Raw genomic sequence first — 21,789 nt, forward strand, 5'->3', positions numbered from 1 at the left:
GCATTGTTAAATCAATTTGTGAAATAAGTGTGAGAAATGAGAAACGGAATTGAAAATGTTGAAATTGGGAATGTATGGGATTAAAGGGTGCAGTTGGGTTATTCATCACTCACCAAATTGAAATGTCAATATTTTACCCATTTGGCGCATTTATTCTCTGTTTAGAAATAACTGCTTGGGGCTATCGGTGGAGGATAGTTTTGATTGTTGTAGACAATGCATGATGATTAGGTAAATTAAAACTAATCGATTAAGTGTACTATTAAATATAGCGATTGGAATAATACATTAACCTTATGCATTGATTGATTGTATATGATAACTATTTGTATACATTGTTTGTGTGGGAGGAGAAAGGGGTTGTACTCCACGGTTTATTGGAAGAAATGGGCTGGACCTCTAAACCGGAAATTGAAGTGCAGATACAGCTCATATGCTTATCTATTGAAGTGCAGATATAGCTCATATGCTTATCTATTGAAGTGCAAATACAGCTAATATGCTTATTTGTTGATGTATTGATACAGCTTGTATGGTTATCTGTTGATGTATTGATATAGCTGGTATGCTTATCTATTGCGAAATGTAAATGCTTAATATGAGTGTTTGTCTTATATAGGTTGTTTGACCAGGCTCTGAGTCATAGTTATGAATTGAGGATTGGTTAAGAAACGGAAAGTGAATGTAACATGGACATGATTGTTGTTAAACTGTAACACAATATAAATTGGAATATAAGTGTGGACCACCCATTGAACGCTATTATCTTAGTCATTGTTTATAGTTGGTTTAGTATATTTCTACTGGGCTGTGGCTCACCCTGTATAGGACACCATTTTCAGGTACAGGAAGCATGCCACTTCCAAGGGCGTAGTTTGGGAAGCAAGTGGCAGACAGACTGCTTTTGTTGTTTTGCTTTCTTTGATGTATTATATGTAAATTCAAGCCAGGGGCTTAAGATGTATTAAGTTAGTACTCTTCTCTTTTTGTGACCAAGTGTTAACTTGGAAAACTGTAAGCCCGTAGGGCATTTGTTTGTTAGTAGCTTGTAATATTTCTGTAAGAGCTATTCTGATTAATAGAAAGATATTTATTTCTCGTACATCATGTCATGTCTAAAATGATGGGTTTTATGTATTATTTTGAGGGCGTGACATAACCCAAGTTCAATTTATTGAGCTCGTGCCTACATTGGATAAATTACCATAGTTGTCGTTCTACCAGGTGGTTATGAGCGAGGAATTATTTAGTTCTGTAAGAATTTTATGTTGGTTGTGTGCTTGACAAATAACAGAGGCTAAATGAATACATGACTTCAAAAATAAGGAAATAGTGAAGAAATTATATAATATTATTGGATGAACACATGGACACATGGTATTCCAAACTTGCTAGATAATTTTTGGTTGTGTGCCCATCTTATAACAATGAGACACATAATTAGTTTATCTCCAATGTAGGAGAAAATGTACTAAAAATTAGCTATATGGCCCAATACACTAGGAAGGGCAAACCACATAGAATATTGGCCTAGTCCTATAGAATAAATTTATTAATAAATCTTATTTTCAAGAGTATTAATGAGTATTAAATTTCAATGTAGACAATTAAGTCTTATTTTTTTCTAATTTATTCTGCAAAAGTTCACTTTTTCTTAATAATATCTATTCTTCCAATTTTACCTTTCTTAAAATATGAACAACAATTATATAAACAATTTTAATTTACTTACAAAAATATATTTTTTCATTTCAAAAATTGAACAAACTACATTAAACAAAATCATACTCAACAATTTGATTGAAAGAACTATGTCATAGGATTCATCATTTTATGTTGCATTGCATTATGAAAAATATATTTAGTAAACAATCCAAAAATTATATATATTTTTAATATTCCTATGGAGAAGTGGTTTGGAAATACTCTTCTGATCCTGGGGGACGCTCGTGATCCTCAGCTAGCCACCTGAAAAAGAATCAACACTCCGGTCGGGGGTGCAGGAATTAGCACTCCGACGGGCAAGTCAGTCTCTACTCTCTGAATTACTTGTATTTTAAGTAAAGTGTAATAGTTCTCACATACCTCTTCCTGGCTGATGTTCTTCTATTTATATCTTTTCTTTCTTGGGCCTCAGGATCGGGTCCACTTTAAATTCGCTATTCGACTTCAACTGTAACAAACCGCTTTTCACTTGGCCCCCTGCTCGACCGGCTATTGGGCCGAATAAGATAGGATTCGAGCGTGTGAGATGTCGCCGAGTGTTATATATTTCAACCCCGAGTTCAACTATTCGACATCTCTGCGACTCCCAATATTCGGCCCTCACAATTGCCCCCCAAGCACTCCACTAATGACAGTTAGCTGGAGTGTTTGGTTTCAAACTCAAAAAGTCAGAGCCGAAATTCGGCGGCTGACCTCATTCCAACACAAATGTCTGAGCACACGCTTCTCGGTTATCATTTCAACTTCTCGCCCCTTCGTACACTTCTATTTAATGTGATTTAAAATTTGGACATCTTTTCAAATACATACTTTTAGATGCTCGTCGCTAGACTGCCTTTCGAATTACCTCTGCAACTTCCTTTTCTTCACTATCCTCTTCGTCTCTTGTAAGTTCTCTCCCTCTCTGCCCTGAATCTTTTTTCTTGCTTTGTTTTTGGCTTAGCACGTTCCTATAGACTGAAAGAAATGGCAAAACATTTAAAAAATCTCCTTTCCTCGGATCGAATTTTTGGCTTCCGACGCCATTTCTTCATTCCTGATGACGTCTGTCTGTCACTTGTGACAAACGGCACCCTCGATATGGAGAGGGCTGATGAAACCACGATTGTCTTCCCTCTCCTGTCAATCGCAGAGGGTGGAGTCTGTTTTTCCCTTCACCCATTCCTTAGGACTGTGCTTTGCCATTGGGGTTTAATCCCTTCCCAACCCAATGTCAACTTTTTTAGAATCGTAATGGGGGTTATCTCACTAAACCGTTGCCTTAGGATTAACCTCAGCATTCCTACTATTCGGCATTGTTATGCCTTGGCCAAGTCTTCTGGTCAGCATGGGTGTTACTACCTTAGGGCCAAGGACACCTACCATCAACTAGTGACTATGCTTTCCAGCTTTGAGAAGCGAGTCGATGATGTTATGGTCATTGTCCAAGGTAATTGGGAATTCGGCGAAAGCGAGGATCACCTCAATCCTATTCCTAGACGGAGGGGCGAACCAGGTGGCCGTGTAGCTTCTTTTATTTGTTTTTTGTTATATTTATAAAGCATCATTTTCAAGACCTCATGGTTTTGCTTGTGCTGGAAACGATTTGAAGAAAGTCCTGACTTCAACCGACGACACCATTCTTTCGGAAATCAAGGTTGAGCTAAGATATTTCGGCCGGCCGAGTCTTCAAAAAATGGGGAGGGCAGCCCACGTTCTTCTTTGCTACGAGCCAACTTATACGACCTTCTCGGCCGCAGAAAACATCCCAGTTTCGAAGGGTAAGGAGTTTCTTACCGCCCTTATCTTGACCGATTTCAAAAATTTGAAGCAAGTCGGTTTCGAGGGGTTTGATTCGGAACGACCAGAAGTAGCTGAGGTTGCCAAGTCTGATCAGTCCAAAATCGAAGTCGACGAGGCTTTGAAGTTAGCCTTTGAGGAAGCGGTCTCAACTCAGCCGACCCTCCGTCCACTTCAGGCCGAGAGGACCTTCCACTTGACGACATTTTTCAAGGTCTAAAGGACCTTCCCGACACATACCCGAAGATATGGCTGGGTTAAGCCTCACGCAACTTGCCAAGAAGGCGAACGTGGAAAGGATGATAGCACGGCGAAGAGGAGAAGCCATTCGAGCTGGAGTGCCTCCTGTCGCCGAATCTCAGCCCTCCCTACCTGTTAGCGAATCTCAGCCCTCCTTGCCTGTTATTGAGGAGGGAATGGCAGAAAATCGAAGTGCCGAGGCCGAGTTGGTTGTGCAGGCCGATCAAGAGGCTGAACAAAGTGCAGAGAAGTGCCTTGCCGAGGTTAAGGCCGGCTCAGAAGATAACCGTGTCGATAAACAACCTCGTTTACAGAAATCGGATGTGATCGTGCCTTTCGTTATTCAACCGAAGATAAAAAACATGCCAATCCCCTCTGATGCTTCGGTAATTAAAGATCCAGTGGTCGCTCTCAGCATGGCTACGTCCGTTTCACTGCCAGTTGACAAGGCAGTTTTCTGGGCAAAGCCGGATCTGGTTGCAATAGCATTGGACGCGCAATTGGCACTTTTGGTATATATCTTGACTTTGTCTTTTCACTTTATGCAAATACTATTTTGGTCTTAACTTCCTGTTTTGCAGACCGTCGGAAGGATAGCGGAGATGGGCCGTCGCCATCATGATGCCGTCAAACAACTCGGCCGTCTTCAAACGGAAGTTAAGGGCCAAAAGAGCAGGGCCGAGTTCGAGGCTTTAAGGACGAAGATGAAAGGCACGCGGGCCGAGGCCGAGATAGAGAGGGCACAGAATGTGAATGAACTGAGATTAGCCACCGAGAAGAGGGCGGACACGAGCGAAGAGGCGCTGAAATTGACCCAGGAGGCGGTCTCCAAACTGGAGGCTGAGTTGGAAGAAGTAAAGAAGGCGAAGGAAGCAGCCGACTCGGAGGCTTCTAAGGCATTTGAGGCCCGGAAAAGTGCTGCCTTTGGGGAATATGTAGACGAAGTCCCCAAATTTGAAAATTGGGGATTCAAACACGGCTGGCTCAAAGCCCTTGCTGCTGCTGATGTGACATTGTCTATGCCGATTCCATACGAGCAAGTGGATATTGAGCCGTTGGAGTCTGACTCCGAGGATTAATTTGGGTGAAACCTATTTTGGTTTTTTTTTTTTTTAGGAGTTTTTGAATGTATTTTTACAGCTTTTTGTTTGGTAATTTTCATGTGTAAAATGGCTACAATTTGTGCCCAATTTCCTAATGAAAATTTCATTTTTTGCCTTGATGTTATCTGTGCTAAATTTTGTTAATGATGAATGATATTGCTTTTGATTGTAAAATGGCTACACTTTGTTTTTAACACCAAGTATCGATCGGCATTGGGTTTAATACTTGGTCAATCAGATTAATAAATATGCCCTTGCCCCAGCTAGTGCACGAGCTTCATAAGCCGAATCGGCCTAGTTCGTGGAATGGTTGAGGCATCAATCGATCGGCATTGGGCTTAAATACTTAGCCGATTGTAGCTCAGCTTTTCGCGCTCCCTTTCGGAAGAATGAAATAGCCCTTACAGTTCGGACTCCATTTGAGTGTTGGTTCTGATTCTGATTTCACAAGTGCAATGTGAAACAGTGAAAACACAAAAATAGTCCAAATCCGGCAATTTCCTTTGGAAAATCGATGTTTGAATCAAGTGCCAAAAATGGACTGCTTTGCCAGATTTCAGAGTCGCCACCTAAATATTTATTTTGAGAAATTTAGGAAACCCATGACTCGTGTCAAAGGCCATTAGTCTGTCGTTACCAAAGTGTCTTGGTTCGGGAACTTAGGTATGAGAGGGGAAGGTCAATAATTGAACACCCCACTCACCCGATCAAAGATCGGCCTCTACTAATCATGATGTGATTTTTACGTATAATATATGCTCTTGTTCTGATTATTTGATAAATCCTAAAACTTATTATGTGAAGCATACAAGGCATAGACTAGTTTGCTCAAATTGGAACAATTCAATTTCATGTTTGTTTCTCGAAAAGGGTTTGAATTTTCTAGCTCAGGTGTGCTTAATTTGCCACTTAACAGAGTGGGCTTAAAGTATGTGAATTTGCCACTACAAAGTGGGCTTAAAACGTACATTCTTTAAATCATTCCAATTCAAGCAACAAGCCTTCATCCACAGGCATTCAAACAGTTTATCATTTAAGCAATTAGCCTCATGGTAGGATGCTAAACATAATAAGAAAATTATGTACAAGCAGGATGCTAAAGCATAACAACTCACATATTTACCGACGTCCAGCGAACAAGCTACAAAACAAAGTTAGAAAATATGCATGAACCCTAACTGTACAATATGACAAATGCAACACATGTGATATGCAATTACTAGGCTCGGCTACTAATATGGCATATGAAATGATTTGATCGCATGCGGTCTAAGCATGTATTCAAATAAGTATTTAAACGACAATGCGAATTAGAATGATGCGCCGGGCCTTGGTGCATGCAATACAAGTGGATGCAAACATGAGTATGCTAAATTAGACATGATGTCCCTAATCTAACCATCATAAGCTGGTAAATTAAAGGGAGAAAGACGTGGGGTTGGAAGACATACGCATTATTACAAGTTTGTTTGCCCTCGCGCAGGAGGGTCCGAATGTCCAAGTGTCCGAACAAATAATTATTACAAAGCCAAATGAATAATAAATGAAAGGGGCTGTCTAATTTATTACAAGAATTGATGTAAGGCAAGCCTTGACACAATAAATTCGATATAACGTCTGACCGAATTCAATTAATCATATTAGTTCTTTATGTTGGTTGTAATCCAATTTTAACCAATTTTGTTAGCCTTTTTTATTACCTGTCCATTTCTTTATCTTTTCTCCTGTTTGTACAAAAGTGATATTTACGTCCACTAAGTCCAAAATGCAATAAAGAGAAACAAGCATCAACTTAACTCGAGAAAATTTTCTTCGGGGGAAATTGCAAAGGAAGAGTCAAACTTATTTACAAGTGATAAGGGATTCCAAGTCAAACTCAAGATGTGCAACAAGGACTAGTCAAACTCAAAAGAGTGATAGTGACTTAGAAAAACCCAAACTTGAGTGATAATGACTTGAAATCCAAACTTGATATTAAGTGATAATGACACTTTCCTTGGTGATTTCCAAGGGTCAATTAGTCCCTTAAAAGTAAACACACTGATGATTAAAGAGAAATGAAAAATAAAAGATTGTACTTTAGTATAAGAATATGTATACATTTGGGGTGGTGAACCTCCAAAGAATTTAAACCGTTAAGTATAGAACGTTTTATGTTTTTAGTAGTAAATCCCCTAAGAGATTAAATCAGTAAGTATAGAACGTTGTATACTTTTGGTAATGAATCTCTTAAGCATAAAATGTTTTATGCCTTTGATAGTGAATCTCCAAAGAGATTAAACCATTAAGTGTAGAGCGTTTTATACTTTTGGTAATGAACCTCCGAAGAGATTAAACCATTAAGCATGGAAGAGTTCCTTTCTTATACTTGAACCACAATATTAATTTTTCACAATTTTTTAATTGAAATAAGCAAAGAATGGAGGGAGGTTGCAGAGATGATTATGCGAAATTGATTAATTGGTTAGCACAAACAAACTTGATATTTAAAACATAAATCATTGGAATAAATTAAACAGCCCCGTAAATAGCATATAATCGTGCTGAAATTAAGCTATAGAAAGTGAGTAAAATTAAATAGCAGGAGGTACTATTCACCGCCAGAGGTTACTATTCACCGCCAGAGGTTACTATTCATCTGGCGGGATAAATTATTTAAAGTAATAAATTACAATAGTTTATATACAATATTTAAATTACAGCAGATATGTGGGTGGTGCAGCCATTCCATTAAAGCGATAAAAAAACAGTTATAAAAAGAAGTAAATGAAATATTTAAATAAATTATATCACATTTTTAAATTAAATGAAAATTTGCAAAAACTCACCTTTGGAGAAATGATGAATTTTCTAAGTCACAAATTTTCTTTTAATTACTCTCAAGTCTGTAGAATGTGTTCTCAATTCTCAGTCCAAAATTTGGAATTATAACTTCAGTGGTTGGTTTTTGAATAATGTATTGATGAAATGGAAATAAAAATATCAAAGAAAATATTTTGTTCTCCCTCTCTCTCTCTCTTAAAAAAAACTAATTTCTTTCTTTCTGATTCTTTTTTTCTCAAACTCTCTCACCCCCACTTCCTTTTCCTCTCTTTAATTAGCCTCCTTTTTTTTTCTCCTGCTGAGCCTCTCCTCTCTTTTTCTCCTCCAAACTCCCCTCCCTTCTTTTTTTTCTCTGCTAGGCCTCTCCCCTCTTTTTTTCTTCAGACTCTTTCTCTCTCCCTCTTTTTTTTCCTCCCCTTCAAACTTGCTGAGCCTTCATTGCTTTATATAAGCAAATTATATTAATATAATCTATACGCATGTTATATAATATAATATATATATATATATATGTTCAGTTGAGATGTCGGCATGCCGACATCAATTTTTCTTTTTTTTATAATACATATAATATAATTATAATAATATATAAAATATATAATTTATTTCAAAATACTAAACATATAATATACTAATATAATTTTATATAAAATACTAAACATATAATATAATAATATTAAACACATAATATAATTTGTTTTATTATTTTCTTTTATATATATAAAATATATAATTTATACCAATTTATATAAAAATACCAAAAATATGAACAAACACATAAAATTATGCAAAATTACAAAATACTAAACTAATAAAATATTTAGTATCTTAAAACGATTTGGCCATAACGGTGAAGGTTGGGATTAAAGTTCAAATTCCATCTCTCTTACTGAGGATTCTGTGAGAAACACATTTTAATTGTCATCATCGGGTAATCAAAAGAAAGCGCCCAAGTCTTAGGATCGGTCAAAATGGGGTGTCTATAGTTGCCCCTCTTTGACAGAGCTCAAAGTGATTTCATGACGTAAGTGAATGTCAAAACCCGAAGACGACCCTTTTGACAAGACCATAAGACTTGGGCAAACAAATAAATGTGCAAATGCAAGTGGTTGAACCCGAAGGTTGCCTACGTATCCCTTTGCAAGGAATCAAACTAGCGTAGTTCAAGGGCAAGATGCAGAATGATATGTAAAACATAACTTATGATCATGCAATGAAATGCAGAACATAACTTATGATCATGCAATGAAATGCAATCAAGACAATGATGTGACACTGAATGAAAGCATAAATGTTGGATGTAGTGAATGTGAGATCCAAACGCTTCGTCCGCGAGAGGAGGAAAGTGAACTTGTGATCCAAACGCCTCTTACGCGAGAGGAGTATGTGAACTAGAGATCCAAACACGTCTTATGCGAGAGGAGTATGCGAACTTGAGATCCAAGTGCGCCTTACGCGAGAGGAGTTTATGAACTTGAAATCCAAATGCGTCTTATGCGAGAGGAGTATGTGAACTTGAGATCCAAACGCGTCTTACGCGAGAGGAGTATGTGAACTTGAGATCCAAATGCGTCTTACGCAAGAGGAGTATGTGAACTTGAGATCCAAACGCGTCTTACGCGAGAGGAGTATTTGAGATCCAGACGCGTCTTATACGAGAGGAGTGTTTGAGATCCAAACGCGTCTTACGCGAAAGGAGTATTTGAGATCCAAACGCATCTTACGCGAGAGGAGTATGTGAACTTGAGATCCAAACACGTTTTACGCGAGAGAAGTATTTGAGATCCAAACGCGTCTTATGCGAGAGGAGTATGTGAACTTGAAATCCAAACGCGTCTTACGCGAGAGGAGTATGTGAACTTGAGATCCAAACGCGTCTTATGCGAGAGGAGTATGTGAACTTGAGATCCAAACGCGTCTTACGCGAGAGGAGTATGTAAACTTGAGATCCAAACGCGTCTTACGCAAAAGGAGTATGTGAACTTAAGATCCAAACGCGTCTTATGCGAAAGGAGTATGTGAACTTGAGATCCAAACGCATCTTACGCGAGAGGAGTATGTGAACTTGAGATCTAAACGCGTCTTACGCAAGAGGAGTATGTGAACTTGAGATCCAAGCGCGTCTTACGCGAGAGGAGTTTGTGAACTTGAGATCCAAGCGCGTCTTACGCGAGAGGAGTTTGTGAACTTGAGATCCAAGCGCGTCTTAGGTGAGAGGAGTATGTGAACTTGAGATCCAAGCGTATCTTACGTGAGAGGAGTATGTGAACTTGAGATCCAAACGCGTCTTACGCAAGAGAAGTAAGTGAACTTGAGATCCAAATGCGTCTTACGCGAGAGGAGTATGTGAACTTGAAATCCAAACACGTCTTACGCGAGAGGAGTATTTGAGATCCAAACGCGTCTTACGCGAGAGGAGTATGTGAACTTGAGATCCAAACGCGTCTTACGCGAGAGGAGTATGTGAACTTCAAATCCAAATGCGTCTTATGCGAGAGGAGTATGTGAACTTCAAATCCAAACACATCTTACGCGAGAGGAGGAAGATGCTTTCGAAACGCATCATACACGAGAGAAGGACTATGCTTTCCAAACGCGTCTTACGCGAGAGGAGGAAGATGCTTGCCAAACGCGTCTTACGCAAGAGGAGGAAGATGCTTTCCAAACACGTCTTACGTAAGAGGAGGATTATGCTTTCCAAACACGTTTTACGCGAGAGGAGGAAGATGCTTTCCAAACGCGTCTTACGCGAGAGGAGGAAGATGCTTTCCAAACGCGTCTTACACGAGAGGAGGAATATGCTTTCCAAACGCATTTTACGCGAAAGGAGGAAGATGCTTTCCAAACGCGTCTTACGCGTGAGGAGGTGGCGTGGTGTAAACAGGCAAGCGCACCTGCTATTTTTAACCGATTTGCAATCCAAATGCGTCTTACGCGAGAGGAAAGGGGAAAGGTTTTAACTAGGTAAACATTAAATCTAAGACGATTCACATGAAAGGAGCGAAGGTAAATTCGAAGTCCAAACGCGTCTCACGCGAATGGAAGAAGGTATGGTAGAATGATTTCTTGCTGACAAGGGGTAATCTCTACATGTAGAAGTCACATGTGCCCCTTTTCTTCCTGATCATATTCACAACTTTCCCTATTCTCTAACGGGTGACAGACTAAGTTGGTTCAGTATCCAGAATTGAGGCGCATACACGCTACCTCAACCTATGGGGCTGCCATACAGATTTCAAGCTGGGGATATACCCCTGGATATTTAAACCAGACTTTAGTCTCGGAAATTCCAAACCTTTTGCGTTCTAGGCATCGCCATTCGAACTCTAGTTTTCATCGTCGCAGTTGGTCTCCTAGGAACTCATTGCGAACACAGGCAGGTGGCTATACCAAACCACCTGAAGTCGTTCGGACACGACAAACACCAAAGGAATTGCACCTTTAGAGGATTTACGGTCTTCTAGACCATTCCTAGACCATTGAAGTCGTTCGAGCACGACAAACACCAAAGGAATTGCACCTTCAGAGGATTTAAGGTCTCCTAGACCCAAAAAAGAACACCAGGCGCACCTGCTATTTTTAACCGATTGAATGGCCATGGATGCCACTTTACTTCCTGATCAAATTTATAACTTTCCCTATTCTCCAACGGGGTGACAGACTAGGTTGGCTCAGTATCTAGAATTGAGGCGCATACACGCTACCTCAACCTATGGGGCTGCCATATAGATTTCAAGCCGGGGATACACCCCTGGGTATTTAAACCAGACTTTAATCTCGGAAATTCCAAACCTTTTGCGTTCTAGGCATCGCCATTCGAACTCTAGTTTCCACCGTCGCAGTTGGTTTCATAGGAACTCATTGCAAACATAGGCAGGATAATACACAGATATTTACATATAAATGCACACAGATATTTACTTCAATAAAATAAGTTTCGTTTTTGCACATCAATGGCGTGACTGACATATCACTTTGAGTTTGAAAACATTTTTGTTTGATTGAATTTGAGATTGATTGAATTTTGAACTCTGAATTGAACATTGATTCTATACTGACCTGAATCAAAGAATGACTTAACAAAAGAAGAACAAAGCAAAACGATCCAAACACACTTATATACACTGACTAGTATAAATACACCGACTGGTATAAATATACTGACTGGTATGAAAGGAACACACTTATATACACTGACCGGTATGAATACGCTGATTGGTCTGAATACACTGACTGGTATGAATACACACTGACTGGTATGAATACCTTGACTGGTATGAATACACACTTATATACATTGAATAGTTGACTCGAGCGGTGGAGAAGACATAATCTCTAACTCGATTATGCCCCTCGTTCATTGCCTTGACCCTTTTTTGTCTTTTGATTTTTTTTTTTGTAAACATGTTTTGATCAACATAAGAGTTAGATTAGCATACTTATTCTATTTTCTGTTTTGAAATCATGTAAGCTACGCTGTGAGCACTGAAAATTTTCACTTTTTTAAATCGAAAGAATGGTCCAAGTTTTGCAAAAATGGAATAATTTTTTAGAAAATCAATCAACTTCATTCAAATTAATCAAAACCTATTTTTGCAAATGGCCATTACCCAACCAACATAGAATCAATCATTGAGGTGCATAGCTCTAAGCTAGATAACCCCGAATTGGTTTTGTGGCAACGATGATAACCGAACCGAGCCGATCCGAATTGAATGAAACTGAGCAGAACTGGACCGAACTGAACTGCCGAACTGAATCGAACTAAACCAAGTTGAATCGAACCAACTGAACCGAGTAAAACGAAGACAAACCAAGCAAACGCGGACAGGACAGCCAAGTTGACTAAAGACACACCAATCAAACATGGACGAGATGAATGAGTTGAAAATTTTATTAGGGCCGAACTTCAAGATGAAGCTACCTACGTATCCTAAAGATAGGAATCAGGCCAACGTAGTTCCGGCTAAAGTTCACTCGGGTATTGAGACTCTCCTTTTGTGCTCTAACTTTTGCCAAAAGCAGCCCTTTCGGGTTTTCAACCTTGCGAGCTTTTCATTTTTTATTTTTTTTCATCATTTTTTTTTTTTTTTGTTTTTCTAGTCTAACTTTTTCCTGGGTCGCCCTTCTAGATTTTCCCCCCAGTGAGCCTCTCAAGGGTTTCAGTTTAGCTTGTCCATGTTGATTGGGTGTGAGATCTCTAGGCCATCAAAATCTATAATAATGACTGCTACACTTGACCAGGAGATATGATGATGTAGGGACTAGGCTACTTAGGTCTGAATTTGCCCTTAGTATAGTGGATAGGAACTCAATTGTCCTTCTTCTCTCAAATTAAGGGTTTTGCCTTTTTGGGCGGTCTTCATTGGGAAACAATCTAGTTTTTACTCTTTGATCACATCCAACCTTTTGCCCCTAGTTCAAGAGCTATTTCAAATTTGAATCATATCATTGCCCCTAGTTCAAGGGTTGATTCCAATCTAACTCATGTCCGACCTTCTTGCCCCTAGTTCAAGGGCTGTTTTTTATTTGAATCATAGGCCCTACATGATTGCCCCTAGTTCAAGGGTTGTTTCCACTTTGAATCATATCATTGCCCCTAGTTCAAGGGTTGCCTCCATTTGAATTATATCATTGCCCCTAGTTCAAGGGCTATTTCCAATTCAGCTATGCAAGCCTTACACTTTGGTTGATCATTGACTATTTTGAATCATGGTTTGAAAGCTAAGGAGCTAAGGAGGTCGCACCTCAAGTCAAGAGGGATCCGATGTTGTATAATCAATTCCAGACATGTTTTCGTAGGACCACGCAAAAACAGTTTTTGAAATCTTTTCACAAAGTGACTAATCACTCGTACTCTTACGAAGACAATATAGAACCAATCTGGACCAAGCCAGGATCCTTTTCAGTACTCACATTAACATAAATGATTTTATTCATCAAAGGCTTACCATACCTCTCTTTCTCTTAGTTGATCAAAATTTGCAAATCCCAAGGAAATTCTTCCTCTTTGTTTTTATCAAAGTTTTGAAAAACTTTTGTCAATGCTATGATTTAAAGGCACATAGAAGTAGGCAGACTCTATCGTATTTTTTTTCTTCTATTTATTGAAAAGAGACTATAACTCAGCAATGACAACAAACTTTTGACAACAGACTCAAAGAAAATGACAAAGAAGACCCAGACAGGACAGAAATGTCTAGGTTAGCACTATCGAAATCAACAGACTCTGACTTAATAGAATGACTCGAGTTTGATTCCGTCTCTACAAACTTGGTGGAATCAAACTTAGACTCAATACTCAGTTCAAAACTTGGAATAAAACCATTTTCAATTTGCTAGTCAAAGTGTGGGCCAGCCACAACATTCAAAATAAAACCCGTGTAATCAACAGGTGGTCATTTCCCAATTACAAAAATGGTCGGATATCCCACAAGTTTTATTTATTTACACCAGTGGACTTTGTGGGATATCGGATTTTTTTTTTTTTTTTTTGAAACCATGTTTGTAAACTACCTTGCAAAAAAAACAATAGGAACCCCCAATCTGAATTTTAGTAGCATTTCGACTCAACTGATCACTGATTATTGCTAACTCATGCTGACACACTAAACTCAACCCCACAATTGAAATGCCTGAACCACTCTTCGGAATTTGAGAAGCCCTGTATAGATCCAATACATTGCACATAGCAAGAAAAAGAACAAACACCCCTATGGAGGGTAGGGTTATCCTGTCCTAGCTTTTTGAAATATTCTAGGGTTCACTATTCAAACAAGTGGTATCATACATCCTATAAATGGGAGAGCATCCTGTCTTATATTGGAACAGTCACTAGAGCGTACTATATGCATTAGGTCAAATAGTCACAAAGGGTACCTCAGCAAGATTACCTAATATACCTCTCACACCTAACACCGAGAAGTGAAAGGAGGATCAAACGGTACAGTGGTAATCCAGATCCAAGGGTTGTGTTCCCAACTTGACAGAGCCCATGACCGGTCAGCCTTTTGGCAAGCTTTGTAGGCAAGCCCCTGGCAAACCGTCCAGGAATAACAGATGGCAAACACAAGGACTTAGGCGCACCAATGCAAATGCAATGTAAAGAACATATAAATGTAGATAAAAATTCACATCATAAATTTCAAGTCAAGTTCTCTAAATCCCCAGCAGAGTCGCCAGAAACTGTAGCTCGGCTTTTCACGCTCCCTTTCGGAAGAATGAAATAGCCCTTACAGTTCGGACTCCACTTGAGTGTTGGTTCTGATTCTGATTTCACAAATGCAATGTGAAATAGTGAAAACACAAAAAGAGTCCAAATCCGGCAATTTCTTTTGGAAAATCGATGTTTGAATCAAGTGCCAAAAATGGACTGCTTTGCCAAATTTTAGAGTCGCCACCTAAATATTTATTTTGGGAAATTTAAGAAACCCATGACTCGTGCCAAAGGCCATTAGTCCGTCGTTACCAAAGTGTCTTGGTTCAGGAACTTAGGTATGAGAGAGGAAGGTCAATAATTGAACACCCCACTCACCCGATCAAAGATCGGCCTCTACTAATCATGATGTGATTTTTATGTACAATATATGCTCTTGTTCTGATTATTTAATAAATCCTAAAATTTATTATGTGAAGCATACAACGTATAGACTAGTTTGCTCAAATTGGAACAATTCAATTTCATGTTTGTTTCTCGAAAAGGGTTTGAATTTGCCACCTCAGGTGTGCTTAATTTGCCACTTAACAGAGTGGGCTTAAAGTATGTGAATTTGCCACTACAAAGTGGGCTTAAAACGTACATTGATTAAATCATTCCAATTCAAGCAACAAGCCTTCATCCACAGGCATTCAAACAGTTTATCATTTAAGCAATTAGCCTCATGGTAGGATACTAAACATAATAAGAAAATTATGTACAAGCGGGATGCTAAAGCATAACAACTCACATATTTACCGACGTCCCGCGAACAAGCTATAAAACAAAGTTAGAAAATATGCATGATTCCTAACTATACAATATGACAAATGCAACACATATGATATGCAATTACTAGGCTCGGCTACTAATATGGCATATGAAATGATTTGATCGCATGCGGTCTAAGCATGTATTCAAATAAGTATTTAAACGACAATGCGAATTAGAATGATGTGCCGGGCCTTGGTGCATGCAATACAAGTGGATGCAAACATGAGTATGCTAAATTAAACATGATGTCCCTAATCTAACCATCATAAGCTAGTAAATAAAATGGAGAAAGACGTGGGGTTGGAAGACATACACATTATTACAAGTTTGTTTGCCCTTGCCCAGGAGGGTCCGAATGTCCAAGTGTCCGAACAAATAATTATTACAAAGCCGAATGAATAATAAATGAAAGGGGCTGTCTAATTTATTACATGAATTGATGTAAGGCAAGCCTTGACACAATAAATTCGGTATAACGTCCGACCGAATTCAATTAATCATATTGGTTCTTTATGTCGGTTGTAATCCAATTTTAACCAATTTTATTAGCCTTTTTTATTACCTTTCCATTTATTTATCTTTTCTCCTGTTTGTGCAAAAGTGATATTTACGTCCACTAAATCCAAAATGCAATAAAGAGAAACAAGCATCAACTTAACCCGAGAAAATTTTCTTCAGGGGAAATTACAAAGGAATAGTTAAACTTATTTACAAGCGATAAGGGATTCCAAGTCAAACTCAAGATGTGCAACAAGGACTAGTCAAACTCAAAAGAGTGATAATGACTTAGAAAACCCAAACCTGAGTGATAATGACTTGAAATCCAAACTTGATAATAAGTGATAATGACATCTTCCTTGGTGATTTCCAAGGGTCAGTTAGTCCCTTAAAAGTAAACACACTGATGATTAAAGAGAAATGAAAAATAAAAGATTGTGCTTTAGTATAAGAACATGTATACATTTGGGGTAGTGAACCTCCAAAGAATTTAAACCGTTAAGTATAGAATGTTTTATACTTTTGGTGGTAAATCCCCTAAGAGATTAAATCAGTAAGCATAGAGTGTTGTATACTTTTGATAATGAATCTCTTAAGCATAAAATGTTTTATGCCTTTGATAGTGAATCTCCAAAGAAATTAAGCCATTAACCATAGAGTGTTTTATACTTTTGGTAATGAACCTCCGAAGGTATTAAACCATTAAGCATGGAAGAGTTTCTTTCTTATACTTGAACCACAATCTTAATTTTTCACAACTTTTTAATCGAAATAAGCAAAGAATGGAGGGAGGTTGCAGAGATGATTATGCGAAATTGATTAATTGGTTAATATAAACAAACTTGATATTTAAAACATAAATCATTGAAATAAATTAAACAGCCCCCTAAATAGCATATAATAGTGCTGAAATTAAGCTATAGAAAGCGAGCAAAATTAAATAGCCAGAGGTACTATTCACCGCCGAAGGTACTATTCATCGTCGAGATTACTATTCACCGCCGGAGGTTACTATTCATCTGGCAGGATAAATTATTTAAAGTAATAAATTACAACAGTTTATATACAATATTTAAATTACAGTAGATATGTGGGTGGTGCAGCCATCCCATTAAAGCGATAAAAAAAGAGTTATGAAAAGAAGTAAATGAAGTATTTAAACAAATTATATCACATTTTTAAATTAAATGAAAATTTACGAAAACTCACCTTTTGGGGAAATGATGAATTTTCTGAGTCACAAACTTTCTTTTGATTACTCTCAAGTCTGTGGAATGTGTTCTCAATTCTCAGTCCAAAATTTGAAACTATAACTTTAGTTGTTGGTTTTTGAATGGTGTATTGATGAAATGGAAATAAAAATATTAAAGAAAATATTTTGTTTTCCCTTTCTCTCTCTTAAAAAAAAAAACTAATTTTCTTTCTTTCTGATTCTTTTTTTCTCAAACTCTCTCGCCCCCACTTCCTTTTCCTCTCTCTAATTAGCCTCTTTTTTTTTTCTTTTTTTTTTCTCCTGCTGAGCTTCTCCTCTCTTTTTCTCCTCCAGACTCCCCTCCCTTCTTTTTTTTCTCTGCTGGGCCTCTCCCCTCTTTTTTTCTTCAAACTCTTTCTCTCCCCTCTTTTTTTTCCTCCCCTTCAAACTTGCTGAGCCTTCATTGCTTTATATAAGCAAATTATAATAATATAATAATATAATTATAATAATATAAATATTATATTAATATAATCTATACGCATGTTATATAATATAATATATATATATATGTTCAGTTGAGATGTTGGCATGCCGACATCAAATTTTTTTATTATTATTTTTTTATAATATATATAATATAATTATAATAATATATAAAATATATAATTTATACCAAAATACTAAACATATAATATACTAATATAATTTTATATAAAATACCAAACATATAATATAATAATATTAAACACATAATATAATTTGTTTTATTATTTTCTTTTATATATATAAAATATATAATTTATACCAATTTATATAAAAATACCAAAAATATGAACAAACACATAAAATTATGCAAAATTACAAAATACTAAACTAATAAAATATTTAGTATTTTAAAACGATTTGGCCATAACGGTGAAGGTTGGGATTAAAGTTCAAATTTCATATCTCTTACTGAGGATTCTGTAAGAAACACATTCTAATTGTCATCATTGGGTAATCAAATGAAAGCACCCAAGTCTTAGGACCGGTCAAAATGGGGTGTCTACACCGATCAGATTAATAAATCTGTCCTTACCCCAGCCAGTGCACGAGCTTCATAAGCCGAATAGGCCTAGTTCATGGAATGGCTGCGGCATAAATCGATCGTCATTGGGCTTAAATACTTGGTCGATCAGATTAATAAATCTACCCTTACCCCAGCTAGTCCACGAGCTTTATAAGCCGAATAGGCATAGTTCGTGGAATAGTTGCGGCATAAATCGATCGACATTGGGCTTAAATACTTGGCTAATCAAATTAATAAATTTGCCCTTGCCCCAGCCAGTGCACGAGCTTCATAAGTCGAATAGGCCTAGTTCATGGAATGGCTGTGGCATAAATCGATCGGCATTGGGCTTAAATACTTGGCTGATCAGATTAATAAATCTGTCCTTGCCCCAGCTAGTGCACGAGCTTCATAAGCCGAATAGGCCTAGTTCGTGGAATGGCTGCGGCATAAATCGATCGGCATTGGGCTTAAATACTTGGCCGATCAGATTAATAAATCTGCCCTTGCCCCAGCCAGTGCACAAGCTTCATAAGCCGAATAGGCCTAGTTCGTGGAATGGTTGCGGCATAAATCGATCGACATTGGGCTTAAATACTTGGCCGATCAGATTAATAAATCTGCCCTTGCCCCAGCCAGTGCACGAGCTTCATAAGCCGAATAGGCCTAGTTCCTGGAATAGCTGCGGCATACGTCGATCGGCGTTTGGCTTTTGGTGTTTGGCATTAATGACGTCACCTCGGGGGCGCTGCATACATACGAATAAATGGGATGAGTTCGCGCCAGTGACTCCACTTATTTTTATTCATACTCGATTTAAACTAGCTTGGGGCAAGTGCGAATGTCAAACAGACTGTTCTTCAACAGTAGAGGAGAATGACGAACGCTGGCTGAGCTAGACACTGCAATGAATCGTAGCAGCGAGCCTTAAAGCATGAGAGGAAGGACGTCCAAGGAAAGGGAAAAGCATCAGCCCCTGAGCCGTCGAAGCAGATCACCCCAAAAAGAAAAACAACAACGGGGAAGCTCCCCGCGATCGCGACCGAGGAACGAGCCAGACGCGACGCCATGACCATTGAGTTTTGCGGTGTTCGTGGGGAATAAACCGATGACTGAGACAGATTCCATTGTTAATGATCCGGGTGTAGCGGTCGAGTTCGCTCGACAGATCTTTCCACTAGAAGTCCAATAATCGATGGTTGGACGACAAGATTTTGAAGTGTTTCGAGAAGGTATCCATGGGGCGGTGAAGGGGTTGTACACTGCCTACGAATTCGGCATGCGCCTGCGCGCCGTGCAACGGGAAATAGAAAAGAATGACGAACGGATCCGCAGTTTAGAGGCTCGAGCAGAGAAAGCTGAGCGTGAGCTTAAGGAGCTTAGGAAAGCTAAAGCCGTCGAGCCGCGTGCGGCGTGCAGCGGGTCAATCTAACCCGATCGTAGAGGAGAGGGTGACCCAACAAGCCATTGCCGACCGAGATACGGCAAGCATGTTTGCCGTAGAAAATGCGAGGACCATGGGTCATGAGCAAGGCTTCCATGCGGGCCGGAAGGCTGGGATCGACAAAACGAAAGAGAAACTTGCGGAGGAGGTCTGCCGATGCGAGAACCGGGGCTTTAGGCACGATTGGATCGCGGCACTTCAAGCCGTGGAGGCTCTCTAAGCAAAGGGTGTGGATTCGGCGTTGCCGCTGTACCAACGTGATCATTTTCCCTTTTCCGCCTTTGAAGTCGAAAAGAGTGACAATGAGGGAGATGCCGGATTAAAATATTCATTGTAATGCTCAAAGGTAGATTGTGTCTAAAATTATGTAATTATTGGTTGATCGAATAAAAAGATTTTATTTTCAATGTGCTTTGTTGTAATTTTTGTTCGACATACACGTGTTTGCATGTGTTTTATTGTATAAATGTTTGAATAAACGTATTTTAGAGATTGAATAGACATTGATCGGCCTGAGTTAATCACAATCAAGCATTTCATTTTGAATGTTTATATGCTTTGATATGTAAACGGTTTTTGCCGGATCGACATGACAGAGCGTACTTCATTAAATATCTATTCGGCATATACGTGCTACGCACGGCCCTGGTTCTGAATCCGTATGCTTTTTCGGCCCAAAAATGCCATGCACCGATGAGGCTCTGAATCCGGAGACTGGCCAATTACGATATCCACGAAGGGCGCTCCGAATCTGAAGGCTTTATCGGCCTAAGGCGTCTTGCATCGATGGGGCTCCGAACCCGGAGTCTTTGTTTGGCCAATTGTGATATCCACGAAGGGCACTCCGAATCCAGAGGCTTTATCGGCCCAAGGTGTCTTGTGCTGATGGGGCTTCGAATCCGGAGTCTGGCCAATCGTGACATCCACGAAGGGCGCTCCGAATCCGGAGGCTTTATCGGCCTAAAGGCGTCGTGCGCCGATGAGGCTCCGAATCCGGAGACTTTATTTGGCCAATCATGATATCCACGAAGGGTGCTCCGAATCCGGAGGCTTTATCGGCCCAAAGGCGTCGTGCGCCGATGAGGCTCCGAATTTAGAGACTTTATTTGACCAATCGTGATATCCACGAAGGGTGCTCCGAATCCTAAGGCTTTATCAGCCCAAAGGCGTCGTGCGCCGATGAGGCTCCGAATCCGGAGACTTTATTTGGCCAATCGTGATATCCACGAAGGGCGCTTCAAATCCAGAGGCTTTATCGGCGTAAGGTGTCTTGCGCCGATGCGGCTCCGAATCTGGAGACTTTCTTTGGCCAATCGTGATATCCACGAAGGGCGCTCCGAATCCGGAGGCTTTATCGGCCCAAAGGCGTCATGCACCGATGAGGCTCCAAATCCGGAGACTTTATTTGGCCAATCGTGATATCCACGAAGGGCGCTCCAAATACGGAGTCTTTATCGGCGCAAGGCGTCTTGCGCCGATGGGGCTCCGAATCCGAAGTCTAGCCAATCGTGAAATCTACGAAGGGCGCTTCGAATCCAGAGGCTTTATCGGTCCAAAGTCGTCATGTGCCGATGAGGCTCCGAATCCGGAGACTTTATTTGGCCAATCATGATATCCACGAAGGGCGCTCCGAATCCGGAGGCTTTATCGGCCCAAATGTATCGTGCGCCGATGAGGCTCTGAATTCGGAGACTTTATTTAGCCAATCGTGATATCCACAAAAGGCGCTCCGAATCCGGAGGCTTTATCGGCCAAGGCGTCTTGCGCCAATGGGACTCCAAATCCGGAGTTTTGTTTGGTCAATCGTACTATCCACGAAGGGCGCTCCAAATCTGGAGACTTTTAAACTGAATTGCACGATAAAGAAATGAGAAACTTTGTATTGAAAAAGTGAGATATGTACAAGTATCAAGCCCCACAAGTCGGGTCAATGATAGAATTTATGCAAATGCGTTGAATTCCAAG

The 21,789-nt window shown here is 39.4% G+C and overlaps 1 pseudogene; it reads left to right on the forward strand.

Moving 5' to 3' along the window:
• Nucleotides 1-3,752: 3,752 nt before the first annotated feature.
• The window catches only part of LOC114300361 (cytochrome P450 71D10-like), a 28,459-nt pseudogene continuing 10,422 nt past the window's right edge, over nt 3,753-21,789 (forward strand).

The sequence above is a fragment of the Camellia sinensis genome, chromosome 6 (genome assembly GCF_055761805.1).
Source record: "Camellia sinensis isolate YWXY chromosome 6, ASM5576180v1, whole genome shotgun sequence".
In the NCBI taxonomy this organism is placed as follows: Eukaryota; Viridiplantae; Streptophyta; class Magnoliopsida; order Ericales; family Theaceae; genus Camellia; species Camellia sinensis.